The sequence below is a fragment of the Stegodyphus dumicola genome, chromosome 3, assembly GCF_044657685.1.
Source record: "Stegodyphus dumicola isolate Sdum_Otavi_A_Nest chromosome 3, ASM4465768v1".
NCBI lineage: Eukaryota > Metazoa > Arthropoda > Arachnida > Araneae > Eresidae > Stegodyphus > Stegodyphus dumicola.
This window is the reverse complement of record NC_140770.1, coordinates 202,965,980-202,985,265: the sequence shown is the minus strand read 5'-3', so window position 1 is coordinate 202,985,265 and position 19,286 is coordinate 202,965,980. Positions and strand designations below refer to the sequence as shown.

Here is a 19,286-nt window from a genome sequence, read left to right as displayed (position 1 = left end):
ACATCAGTTTGGCTCCCCTTGGGGGGGGCAAGGGACAGATGTCCACCCTCACTCCCCTCTAGCTATGCCCCAGGAGGTAACAATGAAAAGAATGTTACATGTGAACCACCATGCAAGGAGACCAATTGTCCTCATTTGGTAGACTCTGTCCTTCTTCAAGAAGTGTCCTTCCAACTGTCTTCCTTTTCAATATTTTACAACTAATCTGTTTATCTCTGTATTAGTTAAAGATGCTGCTTCGAAATGTTACACGTCAATGGTCATGTGATGGTGCAGTTCGAAGAAACATGATTATAAAATGCACAGACAACACATTCTGGGCATATCAAAACATCACGCAGCCACACTTGTCATGCACCTCACACTTTTGCGCACTTTACTTTGTTTATTTTAATGTGTCTATAATATTATAGTTCGCATTTACATCTGATGCAAATACAAATTTCCTTTCACTGTATAATTATTATACTTTGAGTATAATAATTGTGACAATATACTTGCAGAAGACTTGAAAAATGCAGTATTTGTAACAGTTTTATCTGAGGCATCGAATCATAATGAAACAAAATTGTATCCAATAATAGTAAGATATTATAATGTTAACAATGGCACTCACATAAAAATTTTTAATTTAAAGTCTATTGAGGGCGAAGAAATTTTGGTGAACCATCTATACAGAGTAATAAATGAAAACAATTTGAAATATAAAGTTGTTGCACTAACAGCAGATAATACAAATACAAATTTTGGTGGGAAAAGATGCAAAAGGAGTAAATAATGTCTATGAAAAATTACCAGATTTACTCTAAAAGAAAACACTAGGCATAGGTTGTAATACACATATTTTGTCAAATGCAATAAACATGGTATCATCTGCCATGCCAATTGATGTAGAAGTAATAATAACAACAATTTATTTGTATTTTAGTCGTTTTACGGTTCGTGTGACTGCTTTAAAAGAATTTTGTAAAGACGCAAATGTCATGCTTTGTTCGCTTTTTGTCCTCTTTTTCATTGTAAAAAGAAAAGGGTCACCTTCATTAAATCATTTTCTTATAATATAAATGTTGTCCTTTTTTAAAATCATATCAATTTCTTACGAAATAAAACATAAATAAAAGAAACAATCATATGATGAATACATAGATTATGTAGATAGAAGTACATGTATATTCGGTGTAAAAAAATGAGTCCATTGGAAACTGTAAAGGAGATGGCAGTGAAAATGTAAAGTGAGTTGTGAAATATCTGGTTGTGCAAGATATAGGAGACAGGTTGAAGACCACTTATTAATATCTAATTATTTGAATCTATAAGATCACTATGTCTATAATTTAGGTGCCCAAATGGGTCAAAAAGTTAAAAATTTGTTACACTTTGACTAATGTTTAGGATACTAGCTGTTAAAATTGATATCTGCAGATACTTCCTTAAAACTGTTGGTTTCCTTGTTTTTCCTGTTACACCATAATTGGTCCTACTTTTCAGCAGGCATTATATGAAATAAATGTTGCACCATAATTCTGCTTTCCAACTTTCTTCATAAAAGTGAAAGGATGTAAAAAAGAACAACTTTTTAAACAGAAACAGTAAATTTTACATAAGCTGCAATAATAAGTGTAGTTAAATATAGTAATAAGCAATAAAATCTATATCTAAAATTATCTAACATTCTTGCATTCAAAATTCTTTAGTTTTTAGTCATCTAAATTTTCTCAGTAATTTGCCGATTACGCCCTAATTTTTAAATAAAGATAAAACAATTGATATCTAAGACACTACTTAACAGTCTTACTTTTATTTTCAAAGAAAATATATCTATACTTTTTGCAAATATGCAGTTTTGCGATTGCAAGGACAAATATTGTAGAAATCAATAAGGAATCTCTGCATTGATGAACTCACATAATTGTTCATTATATATAAAAACAAATTCTGTTAACATGAAAATATATATGTGGACAAGTTTTTTTACATACACAATTCTTTTGACCTAAATATTTATTTTTGATTGATTTCAAAGGTTGCAATCATAAATATTCCACATTCATTACATAATATATAAAAACAAATATTTGAGAAAATGAATAATAATTGCCTCCCTTAAATCTTTTAGGGAAATATGTTTTTAATACAATGTCAGGTTTCTTTTCATAATACAGTGGACATATTCAACAAAGAGTTAACAGAGCGTAATGTTCGGAAAAAACTTGCTTAGCAAAACAATCCATTATACAGTTTTTATAATATTTCAAAGATTACTCCACTTGACAATAAAAACGTAATATAATAAAACGTATCTCTCCATTAAATCAGTAATAAATAAGTATCTCTCCATTAAATAGATAATAAAATATAACACAGATTTCAATCTGATTTCATAAATTTCATGCATTTTAAAAACTACTGTACACTCCAAATATTATATACATATATGCCAGAAATATATATTTCTATTTGTGTATGTACGAAGAAATAATGCATGAGTAAAATCACATATCTAATGCATTTTTTGAGCAGACTGATTAGTTTTAATGCACGCGTATGTATAATGATAATCTTAAGTTCTTGCTACAAACTATACCACTAAAGAGAAGAGTCGTAAACATTTTATAAAAACTTCCCCAAACCCATTCACATGGCAATTTAACATACGTAAAAGTATGATAACAAAAAATAACCAGTACGGCGATAAATAGCCAATAACAATAACCCTTCATTCGTCAATAGCACTCGTGTGTCGAGAGTATTTGCCCTGAGGCCGGTAAATATCCGGGTAAGTCTCCTTCGTCGGGTCTCAGATATCAGACAGATTCTTAGGGGAATGGGATGATATTTGCACTTGTAAGCAATTATCAGGACACTCACCTGTACTTTCATTTTGTGGTATTCATTTTGAAAACAATAATACTATTTGATATTTTTTTAATTTTTAAAAATATTCAGGTCAAAATGACAAATTCACCAGGGCTGAACCTTCAAAATAGGACAATCTCATATAAACTCGCACATCTGAAAAGCGCATTTCCAGTTACCAAGCTTTTGATTCTTAAACAAACTTATTTTTCAGTGCATTTGATACATACTTTGCCGCCCAGTTATAAAGATTTATCCTATTTAAGAAAAGTGGTGTACTAAGGCAGAATAAAAATGACAGTTTCTGCATTAGTAGTCAGTAATAATTAATACATTTTATTTAAAGTAGCATAAAAATTTATTAACATGTAAAATTGGTTTAATTTTTTTTTCAAAAATTTTTCTGTTGATATTTTGTGAGAGCGTAAACTTGCACTATGAATATTTTCTTTTATGAGTAGAATGGTGTAATAACTTTATGTAATCTGTACTTTCCAAATCGCTTCTAACAGTTTAAGTTTTATAGTTTTGATTATTTGGGTAAATTTTTAGAATTATTGATTAATAAATATTTTTTCCCTTTTTAGGAATGTTACATTTGTGGAAAATCAAAAGGAATTTTCTCTGTCATACAGTACTTTATTCAGGCGAGAGAAAAGCATTTTCTTTTTCTGTGAAAATTGTTTTTAAATGTATTGGATACGAGAAGTTCAAGTACATGGCTCATCATATTACATAAAACTATATTTGTATAGGAATTGTAATTTATAATCATGTTTATAATCATGCTGTACATTCACAAAAAACTAATTTTTTTAATCTTGGCTTTGTTACATTAATATTGATTCCTATATTATAGGGTAAAAATTCAGAGCTAAAATGTTTGCCTTCCTTTGATTTTAGACACATGAGATGTTCAAAGCACTAATGAGTAAGAAAATGTATGATTAACAGTGAGTAAGAATTGTTTTAATTTATAGAGAAGTTTCAATTAAATAAGTACCTTTCCTAAGCCATATTTTAAAGTTTTACTGCATCAGGGAGTATAATGCAAAGTTGTTAGTTTTATACATTTTTAAAACCATATTCATTCTCTAATTACTTTATGAATTTCTTCAGTGTATTTTGTTTTTATGGCAAATAAAGTTTTTTAAATGTGTTAGTTACATAAACTGAACACATTTTTGGATTTATTTACATTTGCGTCAAATGAAAGGAACAGTCAAAGCTGATTATACTATTATTCTAACGTAGGCTTCATAAATATGTAACATAACCCTTTTTGTTATGGTTGTGTTAAATACTTGGCAGTTGTAGCTTTAGATGATTTTGCAGTTCTGTTGTATGTTTTCATCTTGAAAAGTCATGAATTAATAATTTCCTGTTGTTGTGCATTTTCACCAAATCCACTATTATATTCATTTCTGTGTTGTTTAGAGCAGCATAGGCAAAAATTGCTTTGCTTGGAGCTGCAATAAAATTTTAAGTTTTTATACTAGTTTATTGAGGAAGTTTTTGCAAACATTATAAACAATAATAATAAATTATGAAGCAAGCTAATTTTATTAAGTTAAATATTACTTCATATGCAAAGCTTTCGTAAAAGGTAATTTTTTTTTAAGTTTGTAGTAACAGTGCTCATAAATTAACATAGTTGTGTATTTGTGTTCATTTATTGGCTGAATAGAATTTTGTATAATGTCACTTTAATTGATAAATTAAATTTAATGTTTGAATGTTAGTTATTTCATGTGTATTAAAATGCAAGATTTTGTTACAGTTTATGCTGAAAATGTTGTTCTGATTTTGATTTATGATGAAGTTCTCTGCATTTTCATAATATATTGAGATTTTTAAATAATTACATGTTAAATGAATATTGTAATATATATGCATATGATGAAAAACATGTAGTAATATTGATGGTGTAGAATTTAGATCCATACTGAAGAGAAAACTTGGCAGTTGAATAAGATTAAATATTCAATTTTATTTCAATTGATATTTGCAGCCATAATTTACTTTGCACTCTAATTGTGTCTATTCAAGAACATTTACATTTTTGATAAATGTTGCAAAAGGAAGAGAGCTGAGCAAAATAGCCTCTTAACAGGAAGAGAAGAAGAAGCTAAAGTACGCAATTATCCAGTATGGCAGCCTGTCGAGAGAAAGGTTTTATTTCTTAAAATTTTGAGTTCAGATTTCGAATTAGCTATGTCATCAGCGTTATGCAAGCCATGTGACATAGATTGATCTAGAAAAGTTATTATTTTTGGAATACAAAGAGAAAATACCCAAATTCAAGATTGGGAATTAAGAGGCTATTGCTAGTTTAAATTATGATTTTGATTTTCATATTTTTTATCCTATATGCACACACACATATATATATGTAAGGTAAAAAATATATGAATCAAAATTGTAATTAAAACTAACAGTAAAACTTTAATTCTCCCTCTCTGTTCTAAAACTTGTAAAAACTTATCTGGATTGCATCATTTCTAGGTCATTCAATTTTGCATGGCCTGTGCAACGCACGGTGATGATGTAATAATTGGGAACTGGAAAACCAAAACCTTTCTCTTCGTGTGCTTCCATCTTGCATAACTACGCACTTCAGCTTCGCTCTCTACCCTGTCAGGATGTAACTTCTCTGTTTTGCTTGCTATTGCAATAATATAAAAAATGTAAATGTTCTGTAAAAAGGCATGGCTAGAGTGCCAAGTGAATTGTGGTCACAAAAGTCAGTTTGCAAATAAAAATGAAATTAAAACTGCCTCAACTGCCAAGTTTTTTAGATATTACGAAGTCAACCTATTAGCTTACGACGCAATCAATCAGAGTTCTTCCTCTTCAGTATGGATCTACCCTATATAGCTATTGCACATTGGCACTGTTCCATCTTTTCCTTCCGTTTATTATTTCATATATAGTCTATTTATCTTGCACATACACATAGATATAAATTTTCAGTAAATGTGTAGGATGCAATCTGTACTTAAAATTGATTATTGTTTTAATCATTTCTTTTTCCCATTGTTGTACTGCAATTTAAAAACAGTATTTTATTGATGCCGTCTAAGAAATAAATAACTAAACCTATGATTACTGAATTTTTCATTAATTATCAGTATGGTTTGTAATTATATCCCTATTTTTATTGCAGCATGCTTGTGTCAGTAATGATGTTGCATATTACCTTTCACTTACAGATATTCTGTTGTTTTCTTTTTTTCTCTTTCTTTGCTGTTGCTTTCTGAGTAAGCACCACTGTTAATAGAATATATTTGCAGGTGAGGTTAAATATTTCCAACAGTTAACTGTATTGTGTTCATACACAGTCCATTCTAATTTCCAGCAAGCAATTTTCTGGCACACAATTTCTCTTTAGGTAACTTCAGAGAGGAAAAAATTTCCAAGGGGGCGAACTGTGGGCCTTGGCAGTCACTAAACTTCTCTGTAGTGCCTTATAACAAAACCAAAAAAAAAAAAAAAAAAAAAAAAAAAGAGAGAGAGAGAATTTTGAAGTTATATATTGATTTCATTGTGAAAGGGAGCAGTGTTTCATCATAGATGAAATGCGTGTTTCCCTAAATTGCTACAGTCAAGCCTCATTAAACCTTAGCATGAAGGTAGGTTGGACACTCTTGAAACAAAATAGGATACACATATACGTAATGCCTCTTCTCTTATTAAAAAAAATATTCACATCTTATTTCTAAATGCACATTACAATACAATGCTACTTCGAAAATTATTTGCACTATAGAGATCAAGAAGTAAACTAAAAAAATTACTGTTTTATTTTTAAAAAAAATGTTTTAATGGATGCTTGTTTTAATATTGATTTGTTACTTTTCATAACTTTTGCATTATTTTACCATTACAAAGTCTTTATCATCTATTTTTTTGCAAGAAATTTAAATTCTTAATAGTATTTATTGTAGGTATAACATCTTTATACATTAGCATAGTGGTGTAGCTAAGGTGGGGCAAGGGCAGACATCTGTCTCCAGGCACAGCATCCAAGGGGTGCCAAATTGATGTTATGAAATTTTAGAATGAAATGTTTTCCATTCTTCACACACAGAAGGGGGTGCAAAATCTTGAAGTGACCCCAGGCGCTGAAAACCTTAAATACGACTATGCATTAGCACTTGATCTAGTTCATCTTCACTTTTTTGAGTGGACTCTAGATGGTCTAAATTTGTTAATTTCGAAACAATATTTGGTATAGAAATTTTGCCTGAGTTCACAATTACTTTGCTGTCCTCAGACATACATGCATCCAAATCAAATTCTAAATCCCATTTTTTTTTTTTTTTTTAGGTCATAGTCTAAGTCTGGTAAAGGGATATCATCTTCACTCAGAATTTATTTTGAAACCCGCATGTCTGTAGTAGCTAGCAGTAGTTTTGACGGAAATCATGCTCTAAGGTTGCTAAGTAGAAATTTTCATCAAGCACATTGACAGAAAAGGAGAATTTATCGTCAAGGGCAGCTATAAAATCCTTGATAAGTTTTCTGTAGTTAATTTAAAATTATTAATAATCTCTTGGTCCATAGATTGCAATACACTTGTCATATTTGGTAATAAATATACTATTTTTATGGCTTCTAAATTATTTAGTCTGTTGTGAGATGTGAAGTTGTCAATATCTTAAGCTATTTTTCTACCTTTCTATGAAAATTTTGCGTCTATATTCTTGATTGTCTTTTCCTATAGCTTTGAAGTCATGGGAGTTTTGGAGTTGATGTCATAGCTCACTGGCTAAAATTTTAAACCTTTAAAAATTCTGGGGAGTTTTGGCTTTACCTATGACAATAGGTTTCAGCTTCTCACTGTCATCAGTTTTGAATCTGAGCAAAGTAGTGAGTCTTTCCTTACTCTTTTTTCCTGCAATGCATTTTTCTTTTTTGGAGGAAAGAGTTTTTGTCTGGCAAGATTCTGTAAAACAATTCACATTTTATAAATGCGGATTGTTTTACAGAAGCTTGCCAGACAAAACAAGTGAGAGGAACAGCCTTGATTATTCCTCTCGTTTAATACAAAAATAAATCCAAAAATGTCTTCAATCTGTGTAACTAACACATTTTAAAAATGTCACTTAAACCATACTGACATGTACTTTTTTTTATCACCTTTCATTTTCAGGACAGAACAACCTCTGGATCATTGTCAAATGCTTCTCCCTTGACTTTTTTAATGATAATTCAGGATTTCTTTTCAGCATTTTCAACCATCTGTTATTAGCTGCAAAGTTTTTTTTCTCAGTGTTTGGCCGTGGCATATTTTATCCTATGATCAGAGCTTTCTTGATTCCTTCATAAGGAGACACTTGCTGTCTTTTTCTTGTATCAAAGTTTATAGTGTCTTTTGATGATAAAATATCATGTGTGCAGTGTTCGAGGAATTCCGTGAGCTTTTGCAAATGCAACTTTCGACTGATTTAATTTTTCAAACTCCTCGATAGCTTTCTTTTTTCTGAAAATATTAAAATTTTACTTTTTTTCTAATATTCTGCTAAAGATACGAGTATTCAAGTTACTTTTTTCAAACTAAAGAAAACTAGGAATGACTAAAAATTCAAGTTGAACACGTGCCAAGACTGATTTTGCACTATAAGTTCCCTTTTTCTGAGCCTGAAATGATTTTGACCTCTAAACTGGAAAATAAATAACTTATTTGTCATTATTTTCCCATTCAGTTGGTTGGAACTTTGCAAAGCTGACAGTTTAATGAGGGTTGACTGTATAGGGGAATGAGTAAAAGCTTCGATTATTTGTGCGTACCTCTTTTCATTTATTGTATCCTGAAGAATGCATAGACAAAGAAGAGTACCATCATGCATACCATTCCACATAGTGGCTCAGAGGTATGATTGCAGTTTTTCAATTGTAATATTGCAGCATTTGATTTTTTTATTTTTATTATTATTATTTATTTTGGGTTAGATAATGCAATTGTGATTATTGTTGAAGCTAATGTAGTGCTGCAGTTGGTGAATCTACCCTCATGAAGCATAGCTTTGATATAACATGGTATCTATCCATCCATGCTAGCATTAATTCAGCCTATTCCATCCTGATGTTGCAGTCTTCCAGTGTTAATCCTTAGTTAAAGTGTTTCTTTTGTTGCCACTATAATTCCTTCATAAATCACTTAATTCACTCTTATTTCCTAGGTGATTTTTTAGACTTTGTGTAAACCTTATGAAAATGCCAATTCTAGCCTCTTTTTATAATAATTTTCTTCGAACTCTCTGCACCTTTTTTCTAAGTAACCAAACTTGTATGCATCAAATTTGCAGGAAGTCATTTGATAACCTCCACTGCATCTGCCTCTTTTTTTTTTTAATCTCAGCATCTCTGCAGAGATATTATTATGTGTTGTCTTTGCACAAATATCACATCTTCATATCTCTCTACGTTCCAAGCACAGTTAAAAATAGATAAATGGGATGCTATTTATACGTTTGTGCCAATGCATAACTTATGCATTGACATAAAACAGAGTAAAGCATATTGATAAAATTAGTGGTCCAGTATCATTATTGGTTGGAATTGCATAAAAATAACAATAGAGACATAATTATGGATCACCTGGTTATATATAATAATATATTATAGAGTTTGATACTAATATTGTAATAAGTTTTTTTTTAATTGTTTAATGTCATTTTGAGGTATGTAGTATTGACAATAATTTTTACCTTTCAGGCATGTTCACATTTATTGAAAATAGAAGAGGTTTTTTCCTTCTCCTCAGAGGATATACCTTTAGGCGTGAAAAAGCACTTTATACAAAAGTTATCTGGATGTGTAACTTATATGAGAGATTAAAGTGCACAGCTCGGTGTCATACTTATTTGAATTCTGTTATTAAAGAAATTGGAACTCACAATCATGCAAAAAACTGCTGATGAGCTTATAGTAGTTTTTATTTTGATTGATATTTATTTTATAAAATTGATATTAAGAATAGGATGAAGTGATTGAAAGTTGTTATACAGATATGGCTCAATGTGATAAGTGCAATCATACCCATTTCATTCCTGCTGTTTTCAAAAGTCATGGCTAAAGATAGTAATAAATTAGGGCTTTGAGCAGCTTCTTGTGCACAGATGGTTTGAACATCATGATAAACTTAAAATTATAGCAAAGTGTATGCTGAATTATTGCTTATAATATCAGTAAAACTTAGTGGTATAAATGAGTTCTTTGAGAAGTAAAATTATATTAACACCTTAAGCACTGATATATCTCTCTCTGTTTTAATTATTTAATTATTATTTTTAATTTTTTATGTCAGATTTTAACATTTCAGTCATTAATCTATTGGGCAGCCCAGTACAGTTTTGAAAAAGCAAAAAGTTAACATCTTTTAACAAATTACCATTTGCAACATGATTAAGAACAGGTAATTGTAAAAATGATCATTAGTCGTATCAACCAGGCCATAGAATGGGCGCATTCATGGCTCCTTCAGATCCACATGGTGATGTTTTTGCAAATAGTCAAACCATATTTTGAGATAAAATTTCACCACACCCACTGCACTAAGTTGACTATGGAGAACATAATCTTCAATAAGGGATTATAGGGTTTCTCTAAAATCAGTTCTCCAAAAGGGTTTTGCCAATATACATTTATCCTGGATTTAATAAATCTGTTAACAGTAGAAAAATCAACAAGATTAATGTGGTTGAGGTAAGTTTAAACCTGCCTTGGTCAGGTCATTTGCCAGATCATTTCCTTTAATGCCATAATGGCTGAGGGTCCATAGTGACTTTTTATCACTAAAGAAATGCTTTAATAAGAGTCATGGAATCAGTAAAGATGACATTATGCTCAATTTTCCTACCAATTTCCTTAAAAGTCAAAGAAATGGCAGTCTCATCGCTGTCAAAGCAATTACAAATTTTCCAACAGCCCTGCTGAGACAAAAAAATGTTTTAATCATTTTTAATGATATCCACAGTGAAACTGTCCATGTAAACATGTAATCAGAAGGGTACCTTTATTGGTTATATCTGTGGAAAACCTTTTGGAACCAGGTACAGATTATTGTTAGCTGTTTTGATATGTCTATAACAGATGGTTGGTTTAAACAGAGAATTTCTCTCAAGGACAGGCAAATCAAATCTAACTGCTAATTCCTTTTCCAAATCCCCCCTCTCAAAAAAAAAAAAAAAAAAAAAAAAAAAAAGCCTTTATCCAATCAGTGATTCCAGATCATTCTAAAATTGCTTGTTTTCAAGTATGGTGGCATGAGCATTGTGATTATTTTAAGAACAATATTTCATCTTTTCTAGATGGTTGCATATGCAGTAATCAATAGTTTAGCTTCATATTTAATTACACGTCTGATGTATTTCTAAAAGTGGTGTAATGCTAATCCAATAAAGCACCCATTTCATCAGTACTTTCGGTTTTGATGGATCGCCATCTCAAGACCACAGAACTTTTGAATTAAGTTGATTTTTATCCTCCGAATCATAGATGAGTAGCAATTATAGTTAATTTTATTATTTTGTTTTTTACTTATTATTTGTATTTTATTTTCAGTAGTAGAATTTTTACTTTCATTTTGGCTTAAACCTTGCACAATGTCTTATCTATATGCTGTCCAAATTCCGGTTTATAACTGATCAGATTCAGCTTTATGGTTTGTTAGGTGTGAAAGTACATTTGCTCTTGCCACTCCTAAACCTATCACTAATAGAATCAATTATTAAATATAATTATGTAGTAGCTCTTCTTCCTCCAGACATTGCATCATTAGTTCGGGATTTATTTATGAAACCAGACCCAACCGATCCATATACAAAGCTTAAAACTGAGTTAATAACACAATTGTTTCGGCAAGAAATTTGCCACTTATTATCTGGAGAGGAATTAGGCTCTCGAAAACCTTCGGATTTGCTTAGGAATATGAAGCAACGAGTGGAATCCTTAAATGTTCCCGATAACGTAATGTTAGAATTATTCCTTTAGTGTTTGCTTTCGGCAGTTCAGTTTATTTTGGCGGCGGTTTCCGATTTAACTTTAGACAAAGTTGCAAAAATTGCCGACAGAATCTTAAAAATAAATCTAACCCTAGGGACTTGTTCCACTTTTTGTATGGTCAATCAATCTATTGAGGATAAATTTTTTAAAGAAATAGAAAAATTAAAGAAACATATTGATCGTATTTCCCTTTCTCGAGGTCGCTCGCCAAATTGCGGAGATCACAATAAAGGAGTGATTCTAAAAGGAGAGATTATTCTGTTTGCTGGTATCATAGACATTTTGGAAAGCAATATAGAGAAGACAAGTGTATCAAACCTTGTTTATGGAAGGGAAACAAAACCAGCAAAAAATAGAGGCGACTTATTCTTTGCCTCAAATTTCACATCGCCTGTTCATTTGTGACCGGAGAACAAATGTTTCATTCTTGGTTGATACCGGCTCTGACGTGTCCTTACTTTCGGCAAACATTTCACAAAAACTAAACTCTCCCAGATAAATACTTCTTGCTACTAATTCTTCAGTTATCCATGTTTATGGTAAAAAAACACCTTCATTAGATTTCAAATTAAGAGAATTTTCTTGGACTTTTCTTATAGCAAATGCTAGTACACCCATTCTTTGAGCAGATTTCTTCCATTTCTTTGAATTGGTGCACACAAACCATAAAAGATAAATACCCTATTCTATGCTTAGCTGATTTAACTGCCTTATTGCACGGTACTAAAATTTTTAGTCGTGTTGAATTGATCAAGGCGTATCATCAGATATCAACCAACCCCACCAACATTCACGAAACCTCCATACGTACACCATTTGGTTTACTCGAAAGTACCCATATGCCATTCGATTTATGTAACGCATCCTTGACTTTTCAACATTTTATAAATGAAGTCACGCAAGATTTAGAATGAGTTTATGCTTTCGTCGATGATTTGCTCATAGTCTGTAAAGATTCTGAGAAACACTGCAGGAATTTGAAAGCTTTATTTTCAAAATTTCAGGAATATGGACATTGCATAAATGTTTCAAAATGCATCTTTGGACAAACATCTATTAATTTCTTAGGTTTTAGTGAAAATGGAATTGAACCTCTTCCTGACAAAAGTCAAAAGTATTTTAGATTTTCCTCAACCTACCACTCTTACTCAGCCTCACTGATTTTTAGGCATGTTTAACTTTTACAGATGTTTCATACCTAAAGCAGTGCACATTCTTTCTCCTTTAATAAAATTGTTAGAAGGACATATCAACAAAAGGAAATCTCATTCTTGTGTTAAGGATTCAACCTCACCATTAAATTGGAATGAAAATGCTGAACCATACTCAGGTCTACACAAAGTCCTTACTAAAACTGACAAAACTTTCACAATGGAAATAAGCGACATTAAATCTACTGTATTGCATAGAGTAAAACCAGCCTATTTGCTTTCAGACTCTTGATTTACCTGAACTGAAATCGGACAGACTTCAAGACAGTTCAACAAAATAAATCTAATCTAAGAAGCGAACTGTGACAAGATCGGGAAGGCATGTGCACTTTCCAAAGAAATTTACTTCTTGTATTACAATTAAAAAAAAAAAAAAAGTGTGAAATTTGCTTTCTCGCATATTTACTAATGTTTTATTTTATATGTGTGCATCATTACATAGTTATAATGTTGAATCGCATTTTGATTTTTCTAATTATATATCCTAATTTTGTGTTAAGGGGGAAAAAAAAGACAGCATGGAACCTCTTAAATATTTTATCATCTGAAGTTCTTTTCAATTGCCATCAAAGGAATTGGAGGGAAACTCTGTGGTGATTGTTGATTGTGATAAGTAGTTCTTGCTCCCCCATGTGTTGTGTGCTGATAATTACAGCAACCCTAGGTAGAAATGCAGAGAGAAAAGAGAGACTGGCTATTTGAGGAGTAGCATGCATGTTTGAAATCTCGAAATAAAGATAAATTTTTACTGTGTAATATGTCTGCTAAAGTTCTTGATGAACATTTAATACAATATAGGCAACTAGAATCCTGTGGGATCTACAGCAAGTGTCCCAGTCACAAGCACGCATATTGGGAAAATGTGAAAATTCTTTGCATATTCTCCTATTTAAAGAGCGACTGAGAAAAAGCACTAAATCTAGCTAGTGATTAAAGTATTATTCCTCCCATTTTTTAGTTTGGATATTATTCTAGAGATCTAGGAGTTTTAGAGCAGGGAAATGTAAAATCAACTGGCCCGCAGTTCAGACCATAAATCTTTCAGTAACTAAGTTTTTATGCTATGCTTTATCTGGGTTTAAACTATGCCCTTCTGATGATTGCTAAATGTACTACAAGTTATACTGTGAGAGCTAACGTGCGGCAACGTGTTAATTCTTTGTAAAGACGCATGTTAACCATTTGTGCTATAAGAGCACACAGAGGAATGCGAAAATTCCTTACACCTGCTCGTATTCAAAAGGTAACAGGAGAAAAATACAAGACCTTGTGGATCAATTCCAGGTAGTCATGAATTATTGTTTACCACATTTTAATTTGGATACTACTATAGAGATTGTTAGCTTTTTTGAAGAAAGGAAATACGAAAAATCAACTTTGCCCTGAACAGAATGCAAACTGAGGAACTACTAAACGATTTGCTAGCTGAATTGCTCACCATTTACATGACAAGAGCATGCCTAGAAAATGCAATAATTTCTTACGTATATTTTACATTTCTTGAAAAGGGCATTACACTTTCTCTTAAACAGTATTATCGTATACATTATGCTATTTTCAGTTTGATAAGATAAAACTTAAATCATTTCATTTCTTAAGCATTATTATTTTGTACATTATGCTGTACTCACTATCTGAGTTTCATAAAATAAAGCACATTTAAATATTTTAAAATTGATTAATGAAAAGCTGAAATGGAATTTAAGTCACAGGCATATAATCTCATAATGCTTTGCTGCAATTTATAGTGTTTAATTTTTGCCACAGACAATAGGATGATTAGCACACATTAGCTGCCAAACTTTTGGGCTTAACTTAAATCTTGATTAAAGTATGAATAGTATTTGTTATTTAGTATCTTAAAATCAGTTAATTTAAAAATCGTCTTAAAAAGTTGATGACAGAAGAGCAAGAGATTCTCAAATTTCATCTGCACTTGATCAAACTGAGATAGGTCTTTGTAGATGTTTTTCATAATTAAAAAGGTCCAGTTATTTTTCTTTAGAAATCTCTGGGTTCTAACCACAATAAAGTTATAAATTGAGTCATATCTGTGTACCAGAATCTTTTAATTGTCTTGAATTATCACTATGGGTAAAACTATATAAAAATAAATTTCTTTAAAATTTTTTCCTAACAAATTGAAGTTCTTATTATTATAACTCATGTGTGTAATTAAGCTATTAAACTTTATGCCTATAAATTTTAATCCTCTTCAAAGTATTCTCCCCCAACATCAATACACTTGTCTCAGTGTTTTTCTTAATACTAGAAAGAGTTCTGGAACTCTTGAATTGGAATATTATTCTTAGCACACAGCATATTTTCTTGTATTTCATACACATCAATGACTGTATCCATTTTCCGTATAACTGTTGGTTTATCTTTGGAAGTAAAAAAGTCACATGGAGCAAAATCCATTGAGTAGGTTGGATGAGACGTAAGTACCATGTTGTTCTTCACTAGAAGTTGCTGAATGGAGAGAGCTGTGTTGACCAAAATGTTGTCATATTGGAGGAACCAATCTGTACTTCTATAATTCTAGCCATTTCTGTCATACAACCTTTGCAGAACATCATGATGAAGTATTAGTTTTGTATTTTTCCTGGAGGAATAATTTTTTTCTGCACAATCCTTTTCACATTAAAGGAAGAAATCAACAATGCCTTCATGATTTTTTTAAAATTCATATCAACATACTTTCTTGGCTGTTTATGAATTAAATATTTCCATTGCGATGGAGCTTTTTTGTTTTAGGTTATACCCATAGCACCAAGATTTCAATCTTCACCAGCCGCAGTCTTTATACGTAACTGGAGTCGTGCTTGCTGCAAATGAAAAATCAACTACAAATCCTGCTTTAAGTCACTGCAGGCATTCTTCCTTTTATTTTTCTGCTCCTGTATGAGAATGTAAGGCACAAATTTGAAAACAATTTTTTCAAATCTTCCAGTTAAATTCTTTTCCACAATAAATTTGTTTCTTTAGAAACAAATTTGATTCTTTATTAACAGGTCTTACTTTTGCTTTGAAATATTCCTTACTTTGTAAAAGATTGGCCAGAAGTGTATAGTGAATTAATTAGCCATGGGTTGGACAGTGGCTCTCAGTGCATTTCCAAGGTGTATGCTATCACTGGCAGATTGGAGATGCATGCAGCTCGAACATTCTGTGAACATATAAAAACCTACCTGGTTGATCCTGCCAGTAATCATATGCTTGTCACAAAGATTAAGCCATGCATGTCTAAGTACATGTCATATTAAGGTGAAATCACAAATGGCTCATTAAATTCATTATGGTTCCTAGGATTGTACTGTACTACTTGGATAACTGCAACAATTATAGAGACATGCAGTAGAACGCTGACCTTTTGGGGCAAGTGCTTTTATTAGACCAAAACCAATCGGACCTCGGATTCTAAACCAGGGTTAAAACATTTCATACAGATTAATGCCATATGGTAGATGGCAGGAGAAATCCCAAGCTAACATTGTCTAGTGCTGGGGTTCTCAACCTTTTTGTCCCTGAGATCACATTCTAGAATATTTGTTGGATGGTGTGAACCATTTACTTTTTCAAGGTTAATTATAGTTGCATAGAGTTAATAACATATCCATATAAAAAGAGATTGTTCGCATTTTGCTTTGTGCCAGTATCTGTTGCAATTTCTATTTCATTAAAAATGAGAAAATTTTCATATAGCATTTTATTGAAAACTAAAATATTTTTATTGTGATCGCACAGTGTCGGGCACATTATAAACGCACAGCGGGTGCCATGGTGCTCGCTGGTATAGGGTTGAGAACCCGTGGTTTAGTGGCATGATCTGTAATTATGAAAGATATATTTGCTGCAATGTAGCTAGTTATTTTTTGGATACTCTTATATATGTATTTGTATATATTCTATTCAAAGCTTTGTATGTAGGCTCTAGAAATTGTTTATTTAAAGTGTGTGGTCTTTCCCCTGTGTTATTATTTAAAAACATTTGACTCCTATTCTGTGAAGAGGGATAAATGTGTGGGCTCTTTTTAATATATGAATGAGTGTAAAGTATAAACTACTATTACAAATCTGTATTTGTTGTAGCATTGTATATGGTAATATTTTTAGAAACTTTGAAGCAGAAAAATTTTATCTACAAGAGTTTTCACAGAAAATATTTCTGTTTTTAAGTTTATAATTGGCACTTTAAAATTTTCTTGGATGTATATGAAACCTTTTGTTGATTTAAACAAAAGCTACTGAGTTTTATCATACTTGATTGCATACTTTCTGTCATTAATGGGGCCATATTTTCCAGGTTCTAATCGATTTTCAGTTCTCCATTTTTTATAAAACCATTTGTTTTTAAAATTAAAAATTTTGTTGTGCTTTGAGCAGTTGCTTTGCCATATTCCTTATATTGTAAAAGATTAGGCTAAAATGAGGTATATAATGGAGCAAGACATAAAAAGAATATGAAAGATTGGCATAATTTTCCATCACAGGTCTATTAGTTTGTGGTGTAAGATTAATGTAGTGTTTCCAGTGCAGATTCCTCAATAGTGACATTTGCATTGCTGCAGAGAAACAATACTGTGTTTGCATTGTCTCATAGAAACTGACATAAAGTTCAACAGAAAATTTGGACCAGTGTGTTGTGTTTGTTACATTTTAAGCAGAGATTCCTCAAGACTTTGTAGCTGTTGTCAGCTGATTGTAACTGTTCAAGTTGAATTTCAGCAAGTCCAAGAGATTACAGAACCAACATCTCACCTGCATGACTTGGTAGATGCAGTTGCATGTGCACATTATGATAGTTTGTTATCATGACGTGAAAAATATTCTTAAGTATTTCACTTTCAAAAGCAATATTCACCTTTCTTCCTTTCTGAAAGTGTATTAGAGGTCATAGAGAGAAATAGAATTCTGTTAATTTATTCTCCCTCCCGTCTAAAGTAGCGGCATGCTCAAGATCACCTTTGGCAAGTATTGACAAAAGATTGACATTTGTTGCAAACCAGTTAGAGATAAGAATCTACCCTTTTCATAGAATTCAGATTTTATGCGTAGTCAGTTTTTTATCTTTAAAATTACATAAGCTAAAGAGAAATTTTTGAAAAATTCGTAATTTTCGGAAAATTTTATCTCAAATAATATCAGGCATGTCAATAAAATGTTTTAAATATCAAGAATAAGAGGAAAAAAGTTTTTTTCATGACAAAAAGTTGACGAGGCAATTTTTCTTGAAATCAAAATTTCTTAAAAATCTTCAATTTTTCTTCAAATTCAAATGTGGGGCCACGGGAAGAAGACCCCTACCCTAAACGATAGAAGTTCAGTATGATTTTTGACTCCATATTATATCCCATTCACAGCATCACAGATATCGGTCAATTATCTTGTTGATTGGAGAATTGCAGGTGGATTTCATGTGCACTTCACTAGTAGAAATGGGACTTCAATCTGGCTGTTCAAATAGCTTTTACTTATAGTTGTCTTAATTCAACCTGTTTCTACTGTATCAACTGAAAGATTTTTCATTAATGTTTTACTTTAATATTACTTTTGTAATTAATTATTTTTATGAAATTCTGCAATAAAATAGAAAACTGAAATGTATGAAAATATTTTAAGTATCAAACATTTATCATTGCTTTCTGTAATTATTTTTTTTAGGATAGAAATACGATTATTAAACTTCAGTATATATTGTAGATTTATAAGTTTTAAAAGGAAGGTTGAATTGGTTTTGATTTATTAATAAATTTAATAGGAGCATATTTTAATTGCATTGTACATGTATTATACTTACTAAATAGTTTGCAAACCATTGTGGATTTTTAACTGTTTAAATTCTTTGCATAAAAATACATTGTGTCTGATTAATTTGCCATACTTGGTTAACAAATTGTATTATTACCTTTTCCTGTGTTTAGTCAAATAAATAATTTTTAATCATATGTGTACACTTTTATTTATGCATGCATTTCTTAAATTATGGAACTGTTTCTGAAACTTATTTTTATTTAATAACATGAAATATGTTTGAAATAAAAATATATGTATTTTATATAACATGAAATAAACCTGAAGCAAAAACTGTTTTACATATCAATGATTATTATAAATTCTTCCCTTTTTTTCTTATGGAAGATTAAGTCTATATTTCATTCTTCTGAAAGCCAAAATGCTAGTCATTTAAAGAAAATAATGAATATATAT

At 31.1% G+C, this 19,286-nt stretch overlaps 1 pseudogene across 1 annotated transcript; it reads left to right on the top strand.

The window, feature by feature from the left end:
- Positions 1-2,900: 2,900 nt before the first annotated feature.
- On the top strand, positions 2,901-19,022 carry LOC118204033 (uncharacterized; annotated as a pseudogene). Its single transcript, XR_015040391.1, has 3 exons — positions 2,901-3,171; positions 3,444-3,503; positions 9,577-19,022. The product of XR_015040391.1 is annotated as an uncharacterized LOC118204033 (transcript).
- Positions 19,023-19,286: the final 264 nt, after the last annotated feature.